General features: G+C 65.8%; 1 protein-coding gene across 1 annotated transcript in view; it reads left to right on the plus strand.

Annotated features, from left to right (window-relative positions):
- The window catches only part of FAM163B (family with sequence similarity 163 member B), a 32,584-nt gene that overhangs the window by 14,580 nt on the left and 1,867 nt on the right, over positions 1-16,137 (plus strand). The window lies entirely within an intron of this gene.

Here is a 16,137-nt window from a genome sequence, read left to right on the forward strand (position 1 = left end):
GGGTGGTGCGTGCATTCTCCCCAAGCACCACGAATGCGGGCATCACCACCGCCCCGCTTCCACAGATGCGTAAACCGAGGCTCTCCAGGAGCGGTGGGCTTTCCCCGTGGCACACCACCGGAGCAAGAAGGAGCAGAGCAAACGCGGTCAGGGTCTCCTCAGTCTCCCTCCTTCCCTTGCCCTTTCCAGCGAGCCCCTCCACAGCTGGCTTGGTCTTCTTCCCCCAAACTCATCTACAGCCCCAAAGTCTCCCCTCTCCCTTCCCTCCCCACGTGTTCAGCTCCCAAGGGCTCTGCCTTGGCACGTGATTTGATCCACAGGCACATATAGAGCTCTTGCTGTTTTCCAGGGCCCGTGCATCAAGGGGAGGCTCTGCTGTAGCCCTCGTGGGGCTCGCAGTCGACTGGGAAGGCCGGCGAGAAGGCAGCACGCAGTGACGCTGCGGGGTATGGAGGACACGGGCCAGGCCCACGGAAGAGGGAGCAAAGGCTCCCTGCAGGGGGCAGGACCTGAGACCCGTCCCAAAGGACCAGGAGGACTTAGCCACCTGAGAGGCAGCGGGCAGTGGTCCCAGGGGCATCCTGAGTCTAGGGACCGCGGGACAAGGACAGACCTGAGACCGGCGTCCGCATCACGGCTCAGTACCCATCCCGCAGCAGACGTGGGTGGTCGGTGCTAGCCCGGTGGAGTGTGGACTCTATTCAGAGGACCTGGGAGGCGTGTGGTCCAGACTTGCCCTGGAGGCGGCGGGGCAGGGGGGCATCATTCAGGACAGTCGTTCCCCAGATGTGGCCCCTGTCCCAGGAGCATCAGTGTACCCCAGAAACTCCCGGGGGGAGCCCAGTGGTCCAGAGCCCCCCCGGGAACGCTGACGCAGCCCAGGTGAGGACTGGCACTTGGTGGGGAGCCGGCCTGGCCCAGGCCGAGGTGTGGGGCGCACAACGCACGGGGTCGCTGTCCCTGAACACACAGGCGGACAGTGCCAAGGTGGAGTGGTGCACACTGGGAACCCCGTGCTAATCGGATGCAAAGCTTTGTGGAGCGATGGGGGGGGCGGGGGGGGCGGGGAGAAGGAGAGCAGGGAGACCCCCCTGGGGAACCCTGAATCCCCTGGGACGGGGGATCCCTGCTGAGCATCCCTGAGCCCTGTTTGCTCCGCTCTGCCGGGCTGAGACCACGAGGGGTCTACTGAATGTCTTTAGGGCTTCATCAAGCTCGAGGTGCTGAGCCAGGGCGACGGGCAGAGGCCTGGCGTCAGATCTTGACTGTGCTTCCTCCTCGCGTCCAGGCCTGGACGCAGCACCTTCTCCGGGCCTCAGTTCCCCTGTCTCTGCGTGAAGACACTCACGGGGCCTGGGCTGAGTGTAGCCATGAGGTTAAGTGAAATGTCAAGGGCACAGCCTTCGGCTCAGCGCCGGGGCGCAGTCAGTGTTTAATAAACGGAAACTCCCGTGGTGCCAGCTGCACTCAGTTCTTGGAAGAGGAAGCTGAAAATAAAAATAAAAAATTTAAGTCAAGCAACAGAAAGGGTTTTGCAGACCCAACATCTACACATTGTTACTTTTAAGGGAGAGAAGAGGCCGGTGCGGACTACGGTTGAGCTGCCCCCCCCCCATTTCCTGACACGGATTGGGACACCCCAGCCTCACAGAGCTCTTGAAGGCGCACCTCGCCTGCCTTTCTCCCGACGGGGACCCCGCACGGGCCTGGCCCGAGACTCTGTGCCTGCCGCACCCTCCCCCACTTGCCCAGGACACCCTGGGGGGCAGGCAGGCGCGGGAGGTGAGAGCCACAGTGGCAAAGCCCCGTCCCTTCCCTTCCCAAGCTCTGGGCCTGTTCAGTGGGGGCTCGCCAATTAGACCCCAGTTCATTTCAGAAATCCCCCCCCCCCCCCCCCCGTTTGAGAACTCCTTCTGTGTCCTTGCACTATGCTGACCCCTAGCGACAGGAGGGCCACAAAACGTGGTGAACCAGGTTCCTGCCTTCATGGGGCTTATCGTCCGTCAGTCCAGTGGGCAAGGAGGAGAGAGCGCCCCTGTCCCTGCCCCCCTTCTTTAGGCAAGCCGTGTAGGGGGGAGCCAGGAGAAGGGGGGAAAGACAAGACACCAGCTTTGGGGTGGCACACCCAAGTTCACCCCCAGCTCCCTCACCCCGGACCATGTGACCTCCTGTGCAGCTCTCTGGCTCCGTTTCCTTGTCTGTAAAATGGGGTGATGATACCTGCTCAGACTCTCCTAGGGATTAGAGATGTTGGTGGAGACTGTCACTCCCTGCCAGGCACAGGGGGTGCTCAGGACAGGACAGTGTGCTTATTGCTAATGTGAGGTACCGGGGAGCCACCCAGGGTGTTTGAGGGAGGCAGTGACCTGTCCAGACTTAGGTTCAGGAGCCCCAGTGGGGCGGCATGGGCGGGAGGGCAGGGTAGGAACCTCTGGGCAGCCTCTTTGCTAAAGGGCGGATTTCTCTGCCGCGTTGGAGTCGCACGGGTGTGAACTGTCCTCACAGACACACGTACATCTTTCAGACAGATCACAGGACGTCAGACAGGAGAGGTCTGGGGGCTGCTGGGGCCCCAGGGCCAGACACTGCTGAGCTCAACAACATCAGACACGGGGTGCCTTGCCTCCTCCCATCCCCCACCGCCCCCACCACCTTGGGGCCCGAGGGGGCAGGTCAGGGTCGCTGGCCTGTGCTCAGCCCTCATTCTGTGGCAGGCATCCAGGGTCACCCTGGGTAGGTCTCCTTGTCTGGGGGGCACAGCCACCCATCTGCACAGACAGGGCACGGCCACATGCTCCCAGCCCTCCACACCACCAAGCCTGGTCCCCATGGAGCCGGGGGATCCGGCCTCATTTGACCGCGTGCCTCAGCGCACCCCGACTGGCCACTCCTCTGGAAGCAGGACGGTGTGCTGAGGCGGGGCCTCCAGGACCAACTGCAAGAGGGACAGTGTGGTGGCCTGCCTCGTAGGTGTCCCCTAGCCTGGCCCGGTAGCTCCCACTGGCCCGATGTGCTGCCCACTGCCCCCGAAGGGCCGGGGGGGACCCCAGGTGACCCTGGCATGGCTCTGTGGCAGAGGGAAGGAAGGGCTACCTCTCGTGGCTCTCTGCCTTCCCAGAGGTGCCTGAGGCAGAGGACAGCAAGTGCCTGGGGACCGTGCCCGAGGGGGCAGGAAGGCCACCCAGCTGGGGGCGCCCTCTTTCCCCAGGCAGTGGGGATGCCGAGCCCCCTGGCCAGTCCAGGTCGGGGGAGGCAGCTCCTTCCAGTTTCCTGGCCGTGGCCCAGGCCCCCCAGCCCTCCAGGGCCCAGAGTCTGCCCTGAATCCTCTCCCTGTAGTCCACGGCCTCGGCTCTGCAGCCGGGAGGGGGCACAAAGACAAGGTGTCCATCTGATGGGCTTTTCTGCTGGCTCGGTGCGTTGTTTTTTCTCTTCCGGCCTCGGTTTGCCCCTAGGCTGTGGGTGGGGGGATCTTGCAAAGAAATGCATCTGCTCCCTGCATCCCCCACGGCCTGGGGAGTGCGGGTGGGGCAGCCACCCGGGGGGAGCCGTGGGGCGAAATGAGAGGGACACACCGCCCCCCTTCTCACTTCTCACGGGCGCTCCTGGCTCTGCTGGGTCCGTCCTGGAAATTTCGATTCATTCTTCAAGAGCTCACCGTCCCTGTGAGCGTCGAGTGTCTGTTGTGCGCCCCGGGCTGGGCTGGGCGGTGGGAACGGAGCGGGGAACCACCTGCTCTCACAGCGCTGGCCCCAGGCGGCGGGGACGGGGTGGGGGGTCTTCAGCGGGGGTCTGGGGAGAACTGCTACAAGTCTATGAGCCCCCGAGAGAGCCAGCAAAATAGCGCGGGCCTTGTGCTCGTCCCCGCGGTCCCTCACGGAGCCCAGGCCGCGAAGCAGGCCAGCCCAGGGCATCCCCGGCTTCCTGAACACCAGCACCCCCTGCCCCGGGCGCGCTCCGGCCCCGGCCTGCCCTGCCGGTGGGCGCGGGTCTGGCTCGCGGGGGGGGGGGGGGGGCCCGCACCAGGTGGGCCTGCATTTCTGAGGAGCTTGGAGAGGAGATCTCCAGGCGCCGCTGGGAACCGCCCGTCCAGGCCGCCAGCCGAGCCCAGCCCAGCCCAGCCCAGCCCAGCCGGGCTCTGGAGAATATCTCTGAGACCAGCCACAGTGCTGCCGAGCACTTCCCCGCCTATTTATTACCAAACACAGGAATCTGGGAGCCCGCGGAGCGTGAAATTAGGAACAAATGTGGAGGAGGTCTAGACAGGAACTGCGCGGACGCTCTCGCTCGCGGACCACGGGGCCCTCGGGCTTCCAGGTAGCAGGAGCGCTTTTGTAACCAGACAGATGTGTTTGTGGAGGAAAAGGCGTGCCGGCTCTCCGTAAGCCCTTGCCGAGACGGCGGGATGGGGAAAGGCCTGCGGGGCGGCAGGAGCCTAAGCCTGGCTCCCCCAGCCTCGGTCTCCCCATCCGGAAGTGAGCGGCACCATCAACGCTCGGTCGCGAGGGCTGCTTTACTAAATGAGCGGATTCCAGGGCCCCCGTGCCGATCCGCGAGGCCGTGCTTGCCAGGCGCCCCTGCATCTGGTGCCCGGCGGGTTTGGAAGTCACTGGTCGAGACGAGCCAGAGGCCCGGCCGGCGTGCAAGGACGCAGGGCTTGGCTTCTCCTTGGCGCCCCAAGGAGCACCGGGCACCTCAGGTGAACGCGGCGGACAGAGGCCTTCCTTTGGCACAGCCCGGTGCCCTGTGCCGCGCGGGGCTCGAGGGGAGCAGGGAAGTAGAAGCGTCTGCAGCCAAGCGCAGGACGTGCCGTCCAGATGGCAGGCGCGCGGGGTCTTGTGCCGGGGAGGGGGCTCCGTGGGGGGGAGGCAGGTGGAGGGCTGGCGTCTGGCTCTGAGGCCAGGTGTTTCCTGCGCCCCGCCCCCGCCACCACCCCCGGCAGGAGACGCCCGGGGCTCGTAAAGCAGCCGGCTCCCCACGCCCGCCTGCCGTGCCCGCCGGAGGGGGGTGGCGCCCTCCGCAGACTCTGGGAGTGGAGGTGGGGGTGCACAGACGGGCCGTCCCTCAGCCTGTCCCTGGAAAACTCCAGGGTGGGGACAGGGAAGTAAAGCCGTTTATAAAGCTTTAAAACCGTTTATGGTCCCAGGGGGCAGATTAACAATTCAGCGCGATCCTGGCCAAACCGTCTTGGCTGGCAGGGCGGCGAAGACTTCAGGGAGAGCCGAGGGGGGACCGCGTGTCAGAGGCCTCCTCCAGCCTGTCCCTGGGCCTGCCGGCGCCTCTCTGCCTCCAGCCTTTGCTTTGCTGTCCCTCCTCCCACAGCCGCCCCCTCCTCTTGCCAGCCCGGCCAGTCCATCCTTCCAGGAAGCCCCCGGTGGGCGTCTGGGTGTGGTGCCACCTGTGTGGAGCCCTGCCCCCCACTGGAACCCCCCGTTGGTCTCTTGGGCACTCAGCACGACCCTGCTCAGGATGCAAGTGTCCAGGGAGTGGCCACTGGGCCGGCCCGGCGTCCTCCGGGCCCCCAGGAAAGCATGCGTCCACGTGTGTGCGGCTCTCACCTCTCCCACCCTGGGCAGTGACGTCACGCCCATAATACAATGACAAGGAAACTGAGGCCCGAGAGAGGCCTCTGACCCAGGGTGACCAGCAAGTGTACGGCAGGACTTTCCTCGCTTGCCCCCCCCCCACCCCCAATCTCGGGCAGGACGAGGGCCCCTCAGGCTCATCACCATGGTGTCCGGTGGGGCAGAGTCCCCAGGCACAGGAAGGAGGTCTGAAAGGTGACGGTCCGGCTAGGACGGCCGGTGTGAGAATCGGAGAAACCGGCCTCTGGCTGCCGTTCTGCTGACTCACTGTGTGAGGTCATGGACGGGTCCCGCCTGGCCCCGCACTGTCCTCGGCCTCTCCGTTCCCACCCAACTGTACTAAATAGAGGAATGGGACATCCCAGCACTGGCATTTCAAGGTTAGAGAAGTGCAGGAAGGCTTCCTGGAGGAGGAGGAGGAGGAGGAGGAGGAGACACGCTCTGGGCCCGGCTGGCAGGGTAGGCTCTGCAGAGGCAGAGGGAAGGGCATCCTGGGGGTGAGCACAGCCACGCCAGAGGGGTGGCAGGAGGGTGGGGCCGAAGGAGGCCATGTCGCTCTTAGGGGCTGTTCGGAGTTAACTATGGACCGATGTCAGGCCGGGGCCCCAGAAGAGCCGCCGGCCGCGTGCGCGCCTGCTGGCCGGGCCTGGCCCCGGGTCTGGCGCCCCGTCGCAGGTGTCGCTGCCCCTCGGCAGGCGCGTATCTGCAGAGCGAGGCTGAGACACTCCAGCTGGACGTGGCCCGGGTGTCGGAGCTGGGGCTGCTGACAGCCCCGGGCGCCTGGCCTGCACCGGCACCCGTCCCACCACGCCACCAGGCTGACTGCCGCCGGAGGGCCCCCGACAGCCGGGCCGAGCAAGGGGCCTTCCGTATCTCAGACCTGGGAGAGAGGCCCCACGGCCGCCACGGCCACTCCCCAGCACCCTCCGGGACCTGCCGGGGGAGCCCGAGCCGGACAGGGACCCAAATACTGACAGTAACAGCCGGAGCACGGCACCCCGGCCGGCCGGCCCGGGGGGGGGACACTTGGTGCTCCTCTCTTGGCCGTGCAGAGGGGAAGACTGAGGCACGGACACGTGGAGGCGTTTGAAGCCCCGTGCTAACTGAGGGCAGAGCCAGGCTGGCCCCAGGGGGTCTGCTGGGTGCTGGGGTGTTGGGGGCGCCGAACGGCCCAGCAGAGTCTAATCCCTGCACGCTCTCTCTCGAGCTAAGTTCTCCCACTGATGAAGTAGGAACACAGTTACCGTCTGGGGTACAAAGAGCCGAAACCCCAGCAAAGGTGACATAGTCACAGAATGAGTGGCTCTGCAGATGCGGGGGGGGGGGGGGGCGGGGAGATGTAATCCCGCCAGTCAGGACAGCGGCGACGCTGGTACCCCCTGGGCCTGGGAGGCCCCGGATCCCAGGTGGCTGGCAGTGGGGCAGTTATGGCTTCCGGCTGCAGGGGAACCCGTCTGTTAGAAGGGTGTGCGTGGACCCGCCCGCCCCAACCCGCCTCCTCGTCTACAGAGTCCCAGTGCCCTCTCTGCCCTCCCGCGGCGCCACACACGTTAGGGGTCCACCCGGCTGCCTGGGGTCCATCCCGCTGCCTGGGGTCCACCCGGCTGCCTGGGGTCCACCCGGCTGCCTGGGGTCCACCCGGCTGCCTGGGGTCCATCCCGCTGCCTGGGGTCCACCCGGCTGCCTGGGGTCCATCCCGCTGCCTGGGGTCCACCCGACTGCCTGGGGTCCACCCGGCTGCCTCGGGTCCATCCCGCTGCCTGGGGTCCACCCGGCTGCCTGGGGTCCATCCCGCTGCCTGGGGTCCACCCGACTGCCTGGGGTCCACCCGGCTGCCTGGGGTCCATCCCGCTGCCTGGGGTCCACCCGGCTGCCTGGGGTCCACCTGGCTGCTTAGGGTCCATCCCGCTGCCTGGGGTCCATCCTGCTGCCTGGGGTCCATCCCGCTGCCTGGGGTCCATCCCGCTGCCTGGGGTCCACCCGGCTGCCTGGGGTCCATCCCGCTGCCTGGGGTCCACCCGACTGCCTGGGGTCCACCCGGCTGCCTGGGGTCCACCTGGCTGCCTGGGGTCCATCCCGCTGCCTGGGGTCCATCCCGCTGCCTGGGGTCCACCCGGCTGCCTGGGGTCCACCCGGCTGCCTCGGGTCCATCCCGCTGCCTGGGGTCCACCCGGCTGCCTGGGGTCCACCCGGCTGCCTGGGGTCCACCCGGCTGCCTGGGGTCCATCCCGCTGCCTGGGGTCCACCCGGCTGCCTGGGGTCCACCCGACTGCCTGGGGTCCACCCGACTGCCTGGGGTCCACCCGGCTGCCTCGGGTCCATCCCGCTGCCTGGGGTCCACCCGGCTGCCTGGGGTCCACCCGACTGCCTGGGGTCCACCCGGCTGCCTGGGGTCCACCCGGCTGCCTGGGGTCCACCCGGCTGCCTGGGGTCCACCTGGCTGCCTGGGGTCCACCTGGCTGCTTGGGGTCCATCCCGCTGCCTGGGGTCCATCCCGCTGCCTGGGGTCCATCCCGCTGCCTGGGGTCCATCCCGCTGCCTGGGGTCCACCCGGCTGCCTGGGGTCCACCTGGCTGCCTGGGGTCCATCCCGCTGCCTGGGGTCCACCCCGCTGCCTGGGGTCCACCCGGCTGCCTGGGGTCCATCCCGCTGCCTGGGGTCCACCCGGCTGCCTGGGGTCCACCCGGCTGCCTGGGGTCCATCCCGCTGCCTGGGGTCCACCCGGCTGCCTGGGGTCCATCCCGCTGCCTGGGGTCCACCCGGCTGCCTGGGGTCCACCCGGCTGCCTGGGGTCCACCTGGCTGCTTGGGGTCCATCCCGCTGCCTGGGGTCCACCCGGCTGCCTGGGGTCCATCCCGCTGCCTGGGGTCCACCCGGCTGCCTGGGGTCCACCCGGCTGCCTGGGGTCCATCCCGCTGCCTGGGGTCCACCCGGCTGCCTGGGGTCCATCCCGCTGCCTGGGGTCCACCCGACTGCCTGGGGTCCACCCGGCTGCCTCGGGTCCATCCCGCTGCCTGGGGTCCACCCGGCTGCCTGGGGTCCACCCGGCTGCCTGGGGTCCACCCGGCTGCCTGGGGTCCATCCCGCTGCCTGGGGTCCACCCGGCTGCCTGGGGTCCACCCGGCTGCCTCGGGTCCACCCGGCTGCCTGGGGTCCATCCCGCTGCCTGGGGTCCACCCGGCTGCCTGGGGTCCATCCCGCTGCCTGGGGTCCACCCGACTGCCTGGGGTCCACCCGGCTGCCTCGGGTCCATCCCGCTGCCTGGGGTCCACCCGGCTGCCTGGGGTCCATCCCGCTGCCTGGGGTCCACCCGACTGCCTGGGGTCCACCCGGCTGCCTGGGGTCCATCCCGCTGCCTGGGGTCCACCCGGCTGCCTGGGGTCCACCTGGCTGCTTAGGGTCCATCCCGCTGCCTGGGGTCCATCCTGCTGCCTGGGGTCCATCCCGCTGCCTGGGGTCCATCCCGCTGCCTGGGGTCCACCCGGCTGCCTGGGGTCCATCCCGCTGCCTGGGGTCCACCCGACTGCCTGGGGTCCACCCGGCTGCCTGGGGTCCACCTGGCTGCCTGGGGTCCATCCCGCTGCCTGGGGTCCATCCCGCTGCCTGGGGTCCACCCGGCTGCCTGGGGTCCACCCGGCTGCCTCGGGTCCATCCCGCTGCCTGGGGTCCACCCGGCTGCCTGGGGTCCACCCGGCTGCCTGGGGTCCACCCGGCTGCCTGGGGTCCATCCCGCTGCCTGGGGTCCACCCGGCTGCCTGGGGTCCACCCGACTGCCTGGGGTCCACCCGACTGCCTGGGGTCCACCCGGCTGCCTCGGGTCCATCCCGCTGCCTGGGGTCCACCCGGCTGCCTGGGGTCCACCCGACTGCCTGGGGTCCACCCGGCTGCCTGGGGTCCACCCGGCTGCCTGGGGTCCACCCGGCTGCCTGGGGTCCACCTGGCTGCCTGGGGTCCACCTGGCTGCTTGGGGTCCATCCCGCTGCCTGGGGTCCATCCCGCTGCCTGGGGTCCATCCCGCTGCCTGGGGTCCATCCCGCTGCCTGGGGTCCACCCGGCTGCCTGGGGTCCACCCGGCTGCCTGGGGTCCATCCCGCTGCCTGGGGTCCACCCCGCTGCCTGGGGTCCACCCGGCTGCCTGGGGTCCATCCCGCTGCCTGGGGTCCACCCGGCTGCCTGGGGTCCACCTGGCTGCCTGGGGTCCATCCCGCTGCCTGGGGTCCACCCCGCTGCCTGGGGTCCACCCGGCTGCCTGGGGTCCATCCCGCTGCCTGGGGTCCACCCGGCTGCCTGGGGTCCACCCGGCTGCCTGGGGTCCATCCCGCTGCCTGGGGTCCACCCGGCTGCCTGGGGTCCATCCCGCTGCCTGGGGTCCACCCGGCTGCCTGGGGTCCACCCGGCTGCCTGGGGTCCACCTGGCTGCTTGGGGTCCATCCCGCTGCCTGGGGTCCACCCGGCTGCCTGGGGTCCATCCCGCTGCCTGGGGTCCACCCGGCTGCCTGGGGTCCACCCGGCTGCCTGGGGTCCATCCCGCTGCCTGGGGTCCACCCGGCTGCCTGGGGTCCATCCCGCTGCCTGGGGTCCACCCGACTGCCTGGGGTCCACCCGGCTGCCTCGGGTCCATCCCGCTGCCTGGGGTCCACCCGGCTGCCTGGGGTCCACCCGGCTGCCTGGGGTCCACCCGGCTGCCTGGGGTCCATCCCGCTGCCTGGGGTCCACCCGGCTGCCTGGGGTCCACCCGGCTGCCTGGGGTCCACCCGGCTGCCTGGGGTCCATCCCGCTGCCTGGGGTCCACCCGGCTGCCTGGGGTCCATCCCGCTGCCTGGGGTCCACCCGACTGCCTGGGGTCCACCCGGCTGCCTCGGGTCCATCCCGCTGCCTGGGGTCCACCCGGCTGCCTGGGGTCCATCCCGCTGCCTGGGGTCCACCCGACTGCCTGGGGTCCACCCGGCTGCCTGGGGTCCATCCCGCTGCCTGGGGTCCACCCGGCTGCCTGGGGTCCACCTGGCTGCTTAGGGTCCATCCCGCTGCCTGGGGTCCATCCTGCTGCCTGGGGTCCATCCCGCTGCCTGGGGTCCATCCCGCTGCCTGGGGTCCACCCGGCTGCCTGGGGTCCATCCCGCTGCCTGGGGTCCACCCGACTGCCTGGGGTCCACCCGGCTGCCTGGGGTCCACCTGGCTGCCTGGGGTCCATCCCGCTGCCTGGGGTCCATCCCGCTGCCTGGGGTCCACCCGGCTGCCTGGGGTCCACCCGGCTGCCTCGGGTCCATCCCGCTGCCTGGGGTCCACCCGGCTGCCTGGGGTCCACCCGGCTGCCTGGGGTCCACCCGGCTGCCTGGGGTCCATCCCGCTGCCTGGGGTCCACCCGGCTGCCTGGGGTCCACCCGACTGCCTGGGGTCCACCCGACTGCCTGGGGTCCACCCGGCTGCCTCGGGTCCATCCCGCTGCCTGGGGTCCACCCGGCTGCCTGGGGTCCACCCGACTGCCTGGGGTCCACCCGGCTGCCTGGGGTCCACCCGGCTGCCTGGGGTCCACCCGGCTGCCTGGGGTCCACCTGGCTGCCTGGGGTCCACCTGGCTGCTTGGGGTCCATCCCGCTGCCTGGGGTCCATCCCGCTGCCTGGGGTCCATCCCGCTGCCTGGGGTCCATCCCGCTGCCTGGGGTCCACCCGGCTGCCTGGGGTCCACCCGGCTGCCTGGGGTCCATCCCGCTGCCTGGGGTCCACCCCGCTGCCTGGGGTCCACCCGGCTGCCTGGGGTCCATCCCGCTGCCTGGGGTCCACCCGGCTGCCTGGGGTCCACCCGGCTGCCTGGGGTCCATCCCGCTGCCTGGGGTCCACCCGGCTGCCTGGGGTCCATCCCGCTGCCTGGGGTCCACCCGGCTGCCTGGGGTCCACCCGGCTGCCTGGGGTCCACCTGGCTGCTTGGGGTCCATCCCGCTGCCTGGGGTCCACCCGGCTGCCTGGGGTCCATCCCGCTGCCTGGGGTCCACCCGGCTGCCTGGGGTCCACCCGGCTGCCTGGGGTCCATCCCGCTGCCTGGGGTCCACCCGGCTGCCTGGGGTCCATCCCGCTGCCTGGGGTCCACCCGACTGCCTGGGGTCCACCCGGCTGCCTCGGGTCCATCCCGCTGCCTGGGGTCCACCCGGCTGCCTGGGGTCCACCCGGCTGCCTGGGGTCCACCCGGCTGCCTGGGGTCCATCCCGCTGCCTGGGGTCCACCCGGCTGCCTGGGGTCCACCCGGCTGCCTCGGGTCCATCCCGCTGCCTGGGGTCCACCCGGCTGCCTGGGGTCCACCCGGCTGCCTGGGGTCCACCCGGCTGCCTGGGGTCCATCCCGCTGCCTGGGGTCCACCCGGCTGCCTGGGGTCCACCCGGCTGCTTGGGGTCCATCCCGCTGCCTGGGGTCCACCCGGCTGCCTGGGGTCCACCCGGCTGCCTGGGGTCCATCCCGCTGCCTGGGGTCCACCCGGCTGCCTGGGGTCCACCCGGCTGCCTGGGGTCCATCCGCTGCCTGGGGTCCACCCGGCTGCCTGGGGTCCACCCGGCTGCCTGGGGTCCATCCCGCTGCCTGGGGTCCACCCGACTGCCTGGGGTCCACCCGGCTGCTTGGGGTCCATCCCGCTGCCTGGGGTCCACCCGGCTGCCTGGGGTCCACCCGGCTGCCTGGGGTCCACCCGGCTGCTTGGGGTCCATCCCGCTGCCTGGGGTCCACCCGGCTGCCTGGGGTCCACCCGGCTGCTTGGGGTCCATCCCGCTGCCTGGGGTCCACCCGGCTGCCTGGGGTCCACCTGGCTGCCTAGGGTCCATCCCGCTGCCGCCTTCTGGCCGCGTCAGGTGAAGGCTGGGGTGAGCTGTGGTATCCCGTGAGCCCCACAGGAGGGAAGGGCACGGGGGAGTGAGGCCAACATCTGCCTGCTTTGTTTTGCTTTGCTTTGCTTTGCTTTGCCTCACCTCAGTGAAAAGCGTGAAACGCATCTGGACGGCGGGCCTGGCCCCTGCCCAGCCCCGCCCCCCACCGCCAGCACACCCTGCTCCCTGGATCCGGCCCCAGGTCGGCCTGCACCCTTGGTGGGGCCGGCAGGCCAGCTGGCCTCAGCCGCCCTGGGGGCCAAGGTGGGTGGGAGCCGCCTGGCAGGGCGCCCAGGAATGTGGGGGTCCCTGGGGCTCCTGCTTTGTCTGTCTGTGTGGCCTGTGCTGTGTCTTCCTGACTCGGGCCCCGTCTGCATCTGCCTGTCTGCACCTCTGTCTGAATTCGGAGCCGTCTGTGAGTCTATGTCTCATCGGCTCATCACTTTGGGTGTGTACAGATCTGCCTTTCTGTCTGCCTATCCGTCCGGAGTCTGGGTTCCCATCCCAGCTTTGCCCCTGCCCACACTGCTGCCCTGGGGGTGAGCACAGCCAGGGCAGAGGGGTGGCGGGGCCGAAGGAGGTCACTCTTAGGGGCTCCTCGGAGTTAACTGTGGACTGAGGTCAGGCGCCACCAGCCGCGTGCACGTACAGGGGTGCAGCCCCTCGCTCCCCACGTACCAACTGCTCAGATCTTGAGTCTGAAAATCCCGTGTCAATTCTCACACGTTCCTGGAGGGGAAAAAACGGGCCCAGATTCCAGCAAGTCTTTGGCAAGGGTTATCAAAAACTTGAGAAACGTGCACACCGTGAAACCCTTCCTTGCACATTCCTGTCGTCTCAAGAAGTAGGAAATAGTGCAAATGCCCACCCATGGAATGTGCTGTGCAAGCGGGGCTTCCCCCACACTGCGGAGTGCGGTGCGGCTACGAAAAGGAGCCAGGTTCGGGAGGGGTCCCTGGGGACGTTCGGAGTGACCGGGGAGCGTGTGGTACACGCAGTGACAGACCGCTAGGTGAAGCAGGGGAAGGTACAGAAAGTCTATACAGAGTGCCGTTTTAGCTTCAGAGAAGGGAGGAAGGGTCTATTTCCTTATATTTTTGGAAAGAGGCAGTGGGGAGCGCCTGGGTGGCTCCGTCGGTTGAGGTCCAGCTGGCTCAGGTCATGATCTCATGGCTCATGCGTTCAAGCCCCGTGTCGGGCTCTGTGCTGACGGCTGGGGGCCTGGAGCCTGCTTCGGATTCTGGGTCTCCCTCTCTCTCTGCCCCACCCCCTCCCGCTCACACACACTCTTTCTCTCTCAAAGATAAACATGGAAGGAAGGAAGGAAGAAAAAGAGGCAATGGGGAGATAAATCCAGAACCAAGTAAAATGGTTCCCTCTGGGGCAGAGCCGGGGAGTGACAGGAAGTGAGACCCCTGAATGTACCTGGTTTTATGCTTTTGACTTTGGAACCGAATGTTTTCTACAATTAAAATGCAAAATTAAACCAATTTTTTAAAAAGGGAAGAACTAACTGGAATGAATGAACCTGAGTATCGAGTGGATAGAAAAACCATACTAAGAATTATTTCAAGTGACTTTGAAATAGTCTTGTTACTATCCACTCCTGAGGGGGTGAGAACAAAAAGAGAACAAATAAATATGTTCTGTTCAGTGGACATGTTCAGTGGACATGTTAGTCGGCCGCTTAACCGACTGAGCCACCCAGGTGCCCCTGGTACTGTTATTTTTAAGTTATTATATATAACAGGGAAAAACTAATAAGGAATAAAGTCAATAGAAACTTACGTTTTATTTTTCTCTTCCTAAAAAAAAAAAAAAAAAGTATTCCCTAGTTGGGACACCTTGTACCTAAAAGCAAAATATCGGGGCACCTGGGTGGCTCAGCCAGTTAAGCGACCGGCTTTGGTTCAGGTCATGATCTCACGGTTCGTGGGTTCGAGCCCCGCGTCGGGCTCCGTGCTGACAGCTCAGAGCCTGGAGCCTGCTTCGGATTCTGTGTCTCCCTCTCTGTCTGCCCCTCCCCAACGTGTGCTCTGTCTCTCTCTCGCTTTCAAACATAAATAAACATTAAAAAAAAAATGTAAAGCAAAATGCCATCAAGGATTAGTGGGGGTCCCATCAAAATAACACAGGAGCCATTGTGGAGGGACCTCCAACCCCACAGTCCCAATGGGATCATTTGAACATTAAAATGTGGACTGAACTACATTAAATATATAAAAGTCAGTGAGATCACAGTGATACTAGAAAACCACCGCAAACCTCTTGGGGGTACCCCCCTCTTCTGAAAATTGATACAGAGCTGAGCACCTGTGCCTTTCCTCTGCACGCTGTATTTTCAGGATAACTACGTAGGTACTAGGGAGAGTTCTTCAGAGAAGGACCAGGGCTAGTCAATGCAGGAGAGACCGTACTGCTCGCAAAGCCACTCTTTGCGGCCCCCTAATTAAATAATGGATCTAGGACACAATCCCCAAGGGCTGGTAAGTCGATCGGGTGGAGGGCCAGCGGGGGAACGGACGGCAGCTGGACCCACCAGCCGTTGATCTCAACGTGGTGGCAGGCAGAACAGAGTCACAGCCCCCAACGGTGACTGGGTAGGAAGCCAGTTTAGAAGACAAAACAGCGCCAGAGTGTTCGAAGCCACTCGAGGAAACCCAGCCAGCTCTAGTACATGGAAAATTCTGTGAAGATAAACGACCCAGTTTCTTCTATAAACAACAGCGGCGGGGTGCGTAGGGCGAGAGAGGAGGGAACAGAACTGTTCTAGAGTCAAAAGAGCCAAATGTAACTGGGTCCTGATTTGAACAAAGCAACTGTAAAAAGACATTTTCGAGCTGAGTGAAGGAAGCTGAACACACACAGGGCGTTTATGGTTTTGATTTTTGTTTTTTTCAGTCTTCATCTGTCAGCTTTTGCACTGAAGGATTTATGAGTAAACTGACACGCTCCGGGATTTCCTTTAATACGCTCAATCGCCCCCCCACACACACACACACACTGCCCCCCCTGCAAAAGAAAATGAGGGATGGCCAGTCGAGGCAGGGGTGCCCGAGCCAGCGACTACTGGCCTGTGGGAGGTGATCGTCAGGCACGCGGGAACTTTGCAAGCCAGGTGTTAAACCCCTGAAACAGGCCGTCTCGAGGACGGACATCGCAAGAGCCTACGAGGCAGGATGCTTTTTTTCTGGAACCGGTTTCTCAGCACCCGGACGGAGGGAAAAGCTAACAGAAACACGGCTGGTGACACGTGCTCGTTCTCTCTGCCTTTGTGTGACATTTTCCAGGATGAAGAGTTTACAAAGGGCCTGTCCCTCGGCCTAGAAATCCCCCTTCTAGGAACTTCTCCTGAACAAGTAATAGCAGCCGGCCGTGTAGCTGAAATGGCTCCCGTCACTTAGCTGCAAAAACACTTACTAAAACATCCACTTAAAGTATTTTCTTTTTAATGTAAACAACCTAAATATCAAAAAAAAAAAAAAAAAAAAAAGGGTTGGTTTTCAGTCATGAAAGACGACAAAAGTTCCGGAGACGGGTTGCACAGCGGTGTTAAGTATTTACCGCCACCGAACCCGCACACTTAAAAACGGTCGTGGTGGTGAACTTCACGTTATGTGTGTTTTACCACAACCGGACGGGTTGTGTCAGACGACGGGACGTGACTAGAAGCGATGTCGCGGAAGGAAATTTAATGATCTGGAAAAA

This window comes from Panthera leo, chromosome D4, assembly GCF_018350215.1.
Source record: "Panthera leo isolate Ple1 chromosome D4, P.leo_Ple1_pat1.1, whole genome shotgun sequence".
Lineage (NCBI taxonomy): Eukaryota > Metazoa > Chordata > Mammalia > Carnivora > Felidae > Panthera > Panthera leo.